Here is a 6,687-nt window from a genome sequence, read left to right as displayed (position 1 = left end):
CCCTCTGGACAGTATGTAACTCGTTAGGTAGCGTGCAGAGTGGACTAGGCATTGGGTTAGGTTTTTCATTGACCAGATCGATAAGGGGAAAGAAGGGTGAAACCATAACATGCCTTAATTAATTTATTCCTTATAAAGCATACTGGTAAAAAACATACAAATGAATTGGCCTTCCTCAGAAGAACAACGAAAATGTTGGTTACCCCGCTCGGCACCAGACGTCTTACATTAATGGCGTGTCATCCACATACATATTGCATAACAATCTGTGACCTCCTTACCTCGGTCATTCCTTCTTACACTACCCCTTAACTCATCAGACTGCTCCACCTGTATGGAATATAGCACCGTCGGTTATCATACATAGTAGCACCATCTCAACACACCTGTTACACTCCACACCTGCAGGTATGGGACTCCTTGTAATTTTTAGGTACTGTATACATAACAGGCACCTCGTTCGCGCACCGTCCTCGGTGGGTAAAGACGAGGGCTGCACCAAGAGACATACCAGTACTATTTCTACGCCTGGTATTATAGGTCGCTCCAAGTGACGACCGCGGAGTTTCTCACGGTCTCCTTATTTGTTACTACTCATTTGGGGTGGTGTGCTGGGAATCCACAGGTTCACAGTGGATTGGCATAGCTGGGAGTAGTAACCACCTGGTGGGACGCTCACAGGGATAATGGCTGCCGCGCAGCAAGGCACTCCGACCGCATCAGGCAAAGCTTTAAACTGTAATAACTTCTACATAAGCCTTTTTTGCAGGGCGGGATATAGCCCGATAGGACACTGACCTGAGGTGACGGTAGAACGGAGGGTACTGAGGGCAGTGCCCCGCCGCTCGTCACCGCATAGGCCTTCAGTTTCCAATATTTAATTTTTACTTTTATTTCTTACGGTTCTCACCTGAACACTTTCTGGTATATTGTCACTCAAGTCTTATAAACACATATTTTAATCCTAAATTACACACTAAGGTAAGGTTCTGGTTTGCTAGTTCTTGGGTAAATTCATTGGGTTATAATATCAACGCGGTACACTCGAGGCGGGTACACAGGACGCTCCCCTTAAAACAAAAGCCGAATGTTCATGGCGTGGGTATATCCACTTCACTTAAAACTGTAATTAGGGATCCTCCTCTCACACATTGCACTATTTGAACACAGTCATAAGACTCTCTGATCACTGTACCTGTTGTGGGTATATGTCACGTGAGGATACGAGGTGTATTAAGTTCACACCAATACACAAAAGATATTTCCTTTCAAGTATAGTTTCTGGGTCACTTCCAACACCTCACATAGTTCTGACACATTTATCACTTTTCCAGATCATTGTTCTCATGTATTTTCTTATGATATCTGTGGAAGGTATGTCCGCTACACGTTCACAGACGTAAATAGTATGACCTTCAAACCATGATCCACACTTAGTCCTACAGTACACTAGTCCGGCTCAACTGGACTTTCCCAATCATCTTATGGATACCCTGAGTTCTTCTTAATGCTATGAATACATACAATTAACATTAGATAACTGTACCTGGGTACAATACAACACATGGTCTAGTAACATTGAGTAGGTGAGTTATCCTTTATCAATGTTTCCCGTTTTCTGAGATTCTACAAGCGCGGTGGATTTGAATGTTATGTAGCGTAATATGGATTAAAATGGGTTTTTAGGAATGACAATGATGTGCGCAGTACAGTAGATGTGGATGAAGTCGGAGGGGGTAATCTTGATGAGGGTTTCTGCCCCTGTGGACTCGTGTTGTTCTTGTTTCTTGGTAACGTGTGTCTTTTCTCGGGTCTTCTTTTGTTGGTTTTTCTTTTCTTCTGGTTTTTCTTGTCTTGGGCGTGTACAGCAAGGAGGGCCTCTTTGTAACTCAGTTTCTTGTCGAGTCGAACCTTGGTTATCCTGCATTCCTCCTCCCATTTGGGGCAGGTCCGGTCGGCAGAGGAGTGTGGGCCGCCACAGGCAGCGAATTTTTTCACTGTATTGGGGCAGTCGGTGTAGCGGTGTCCGGGGGTACCGCACAGGGAGCATATGTCCTCCTGCGCCTCACACTTGTTGACAGTGTGACCGTAGTGCTGGCATTTATAGCAGCGTTTGGGTCTGCAGTAGGGCTTGACTGGCACAGTTACCCACGCCAGTTGAGCCTCTTTGGGTAGGGTTTCGTGGTGTCCGACGAGGGCAGTGGTATCAGACAGCTTCTTGACACAGCTGAGTTGTCCCTCAAGTAGTTGGACCAGCTCTTCTGTTTACATGTGGGCAATTTCGGTGTGGGAGATTACTCCCAGCTTCAAGTGGTCCCACATGTAGGCAATCATATGTATTTTGATGCCGTTGATGTCGATCTCCGCGAGTTGTCCGGGCTGACCATATTCGGCGAAGGTGATCTTGATGTCTCCATGTAGCTTCAGTCGTTCCACCTTGGTAATCCCCACGATCCCTTTAGTTTCAAAGAACTTTTTGAGGACGAGGAGGTTTAATTTCTTGAGGCAGATCTGTACGACTGGGCGTATCCGAGACACCTTGGAGTCTTCGTAACCGGACATGGTGAGAGGAGGAGAGTGAGTGTGTGACCCCCTTCACGCCGAGGCTGTTAGCTTATATACAGTATACGTCCGCTGGAAGTGAGCTTCGCTGGTGGCCGACCCGCGCAGTCAGAAACTAGGCTTGTCAAAGAAACTTGATGCGGGATCGGCTGATCAGCGACTAACGGCAGTAGCAGTTGTAGGGGAGAGTATCCACTACAAGTTTTCAACTCTCAATCCCCCAAAAAAAAAGAAGAAAAAAAATGCCCTGGCAGTTTTCTCAACTTGTTGCTTCTTCAACCTTAAGCTGTGACCCCTAGTGGGGCGGGGATCCGCCAGCTCGACTTAGTAATGTCCCCTGAGGTGTTTATAAACTTCTGTTAGGTCACCCCGTGTCCTCCTAGAGTATAAGCTAGGCAACTGCAGGCATTCTAATCTCTGTGGATAATTGCCAATGTTCCGGAGTTTGGTGGCCCTGTTATATATACATACAGTATATGTAGGTATATCTTTTTACTTTGTTTTGGTGTTGTTGTACCTGTTTTGTTTAATTTTAATGATGTCTATATATCTGCTTATGTTAATATTTGTTACATTTGTTTTTGTTGCAGGATGCTTGAATTCTTGTAGAACAAAGCCTAAATTGAATTTTATTTCTCTTATGGGCCTACTACAATAAACAATTGCCGACTACAATTAATTCTACAAGAATTCAAGCAACCTCTTCTTCTCTTTTAAGAGGTAATGAAACCTCAGGTCTTTATTGTTGCTTTTATATGTGAAGGTGTGCGTCATAATCTGGATTCTCATAATGGTGATACTACAGCTGAGGCGTGCCCAGATACTAGGATAAGTCAAAGCGATGATCCGGCTGTTGATAATTCAGCAAATAATCTCTACGTAGATCAGGACGTGCTAGAAAGCCACCAAGTCGCTTAGACCTCTAAATATCGTAAAGTACTAGTAATATTTCGGAACGGGGTGAATGTAATGTGTATACATAGCATAATCATGTTGTTGCATAAAATCCTGACCTAATATAACATCACTACACAAATCAAGCAAAACAGATAGATTGACATCTTTGTAAATATTACCTTACAATTCTAGGTTTACAATACAATACCCTTCCATCTTTAGTCGAGAGAGATGAGGTGGCCATTGACACTCGGCTATTTCTAGGATACAGTGGTATATCAAAATGCTTCGCCAGCTTTTCACACTAAAAACTCTCAGAACTTCCTTTTACTTACTTTTATCCTCTTCACCACTGATCGGCTCGTTAGCTGCTTGGGTGATCGGTCACATCTCTGTTAATTTTCTATTTCTTTTATCCTCTTCAATTGATTGGCTTGTTAGCCGCTTGGGCGATCGGTCACGTCTCTGTTACGCATGTTGGCAAGTACTGGGCATGCACCGGCTCCTGAATGTACCTGAACCTGCTCGTGTTACTCAAGTCTGGTCTTGAAAGAGCTCACACTCGGTGTCGTCACAACACTTTCTGGTAGATTGTTCCAAGAGTTCACAACTCTCACTCCGAAAAAGTTTGCCTTCACAGTTTTCTGGACCTGCGGCTTCTTCAATCTTGAGCTGTGACCCCTTGTGGGGCGAGCGTCGGCCAGCTCCAAGTAAGGACACTCGACTAAGTAGTGCTCCTTGAGATGCTTATACACCTCAATTTGCCCGTCTGTAGTATAAGCTAGGCAAGTTCAAGCGCTCCAATCTCTCAGGGTAGTTGAGGTGCCGAAGTGCAGGCACCAGTCTGGTGGCCCTCCTTTGAACATTTTCAACCAACTGACAGTCCCTAGCATATCTCGGGGACCAGACGGGGTGACAGTACATCAGATGGGGAAGCACGTCAACCTTGGAGATCGTTACGAGGGATATCTGAACGACCTTCTTATAAGACCCAATAATTTATTTGCCTGATTTACCTTCTTCTCGCAATGGCCCGAGAACTTCAGCTCATTGTCAACATACACACCTAGGTCCTTCTCACATCCAGTCTCAAACAGTGCAGTTTCTTCATCCCGTTGGGACATATGATTCGCTTCCTTACCGTTGGTACGCCCCAGGTGTATCCTCTTACACTTCGTGACATTGAATCTCAGCAGCCATTTCTTCGACCATTCTTGGAGCTCACAGCCAGTATCCAAAAGAGCATCTACCTTATTACCATTCATTAACATATGCACTGAAGCTCTGGATATACTCGCCGGTACTGCTGCTAGAATAGGGGAATATGAAGCACTTATTGTAGATGATGACCTGCACACTTTAGCAAAATGCCCCTTTTTACCACATTTGTTACAGGTCACTTCACCTGGACACTTGTGACGAGGTGCCTACGATTTCCACAAAAATAACACTTTTGTAGGTTTGCCGCAACTTGAGAATCTCTATCCGACCGTTCTACATTACCACTATCATACCCATCCACTCCAGAAGTAGAGGCAGAATGCATAGTCACAGGAGGTGCCAAATACAATTCAAAACTCCTCTGAGAAAGGTCCAGAGCCATAGATTGGTCAAACGCAGATTGTATGTCCAATGTCTTATTCTCGAGGAGACGTTGCCAAATGATATTAGATTGGAGTCCACATTTGAATGCATCCCGTACATATTCTTTTTTGTACTTCTCAGCTGACACTGCTTTGTAGTTACAGTCGGCACTAAGCAGCTTCAAAGACTAGAGGAACTCATCCAGTGTCTCACTTGGATGTTGACGACGGCTTGCCAAAAGATGCCTTGCAAACACCCCGTTTTTAGGTTTCACATATATATTGGTTAATGTACTTATGGCATCCTCATATTTATCATAGATGTTAATGAACTCATATACACTGGGAGCCACATAGTTAATAAGAATTGTTAGCTTATCAGGATCATGCTCCGCAATAGCAGTAAGGAGATTATTGATTATAGCCACGACCGTCTTGGATTAAGACAATCGTAAGTTTGTTTACAGCATGCGAACTTAAGTCTTCATTTTGCCCTCACTTAAGATTTTGAGCTATGTGAGTTATCGCGGCAGGCTTAAGTCAGACGTTAGTGGCTAGTGCAGGAAAGACCAAATGCAAGAACTGTCGTCGTGTACACGATGCTGTGGTATCCCTATGGGTGCTTTGCAAGAAGGGGAATCCCTTACAACGGGTTACTTCTAAGTTATCTGACAAATGGATTATTCAAACTTGAACGGCAGCTTTGTCAAATACATTTATTGGGTTACCCGATGTTCAAGATTCCTCTTCGGAGAAAGATCTTGGCGTTGTGATAAATCATTCACTGAAAGCGACGCAACAAGTGAGGAAAGCAAATCGAGATTTGGGAATTATAAAGCGATTATTTAAGTACAAAGATAGGAAAAGCTTCTTCAACTGTACAAATTTCAAGTACGTCTCAATCTGGATTACTGTATACATGCATGGAAATTGGAAAGTTGGAAATCCCACCCCCAGAAAGATCTAACATCCCTAGAAAAGGTGCAACAAAGAACTGTTAAGTAGACTGGGGGCCTCAGGGCTAAAAAAAACAATAACTTCAGACAAGTTACAATAGGGCAGATCTCACTGAAACATTCAAAATCCTGAAAGGAATGAAAAACGTTAACCCAAACCATTTCTTTGTGGTGTCAAGCACCACCAACACAAGAGGACATAACTACAAACTCGCCAAGTTATCGTGCAGAATCAACGTACACCAGGAACCTACACACAGTGGCGTTTCTAGCCTTCGGAAAGTGGGGGGGGCACTTTGGGGCCAAGGTAAATGTTGGGGGGCAAAACCAAACCTGTGTACATCTTGCAAGATGCAGTTTTTGGCATTATTACACCAACTACAGCCACTTGAACTGAATGATTGAGATTGACTGATTGTAATATTACTCCTATAGTTAAAAAATTACTCACATGTTCTCTCTAAACATACCTCACTTAGCGGAAATACAGAGTGATAATGTTCATCACCGACAAGGCAGTTTGTTTATATACACCGTGATGTGACCCCACCCCGCATATCTGCACCCTCCCAGTTCCTGCCCTCCGGGCCTCACCTCACCTCACCTCAGTGATTTCACCTCACCTCACCCATGCCTGCAACTGGTGTGCGGCGCGCCCATTGCCTGAGTTACTTGACTCACTTCCTGGT

The sequence above is a fragment of the Homarus americanus genome, unplaced genomic scaffold, assembly GCF_018991925.1.
Source record: "Homarus americanus isolate GMGI-L3 unplaced genomic scaffold, GMGI_Hamer_2.0 scaffold34921, whole genome shotgun sequence".
NCBI lineage: Eukaryota > Metazoa > Arthropoda > Malacostraca > Decapoda > Nephropidae > Homarus > Homarus americanus.
This window is presented reverse-complemented; position numbering follows the sequence as displayed.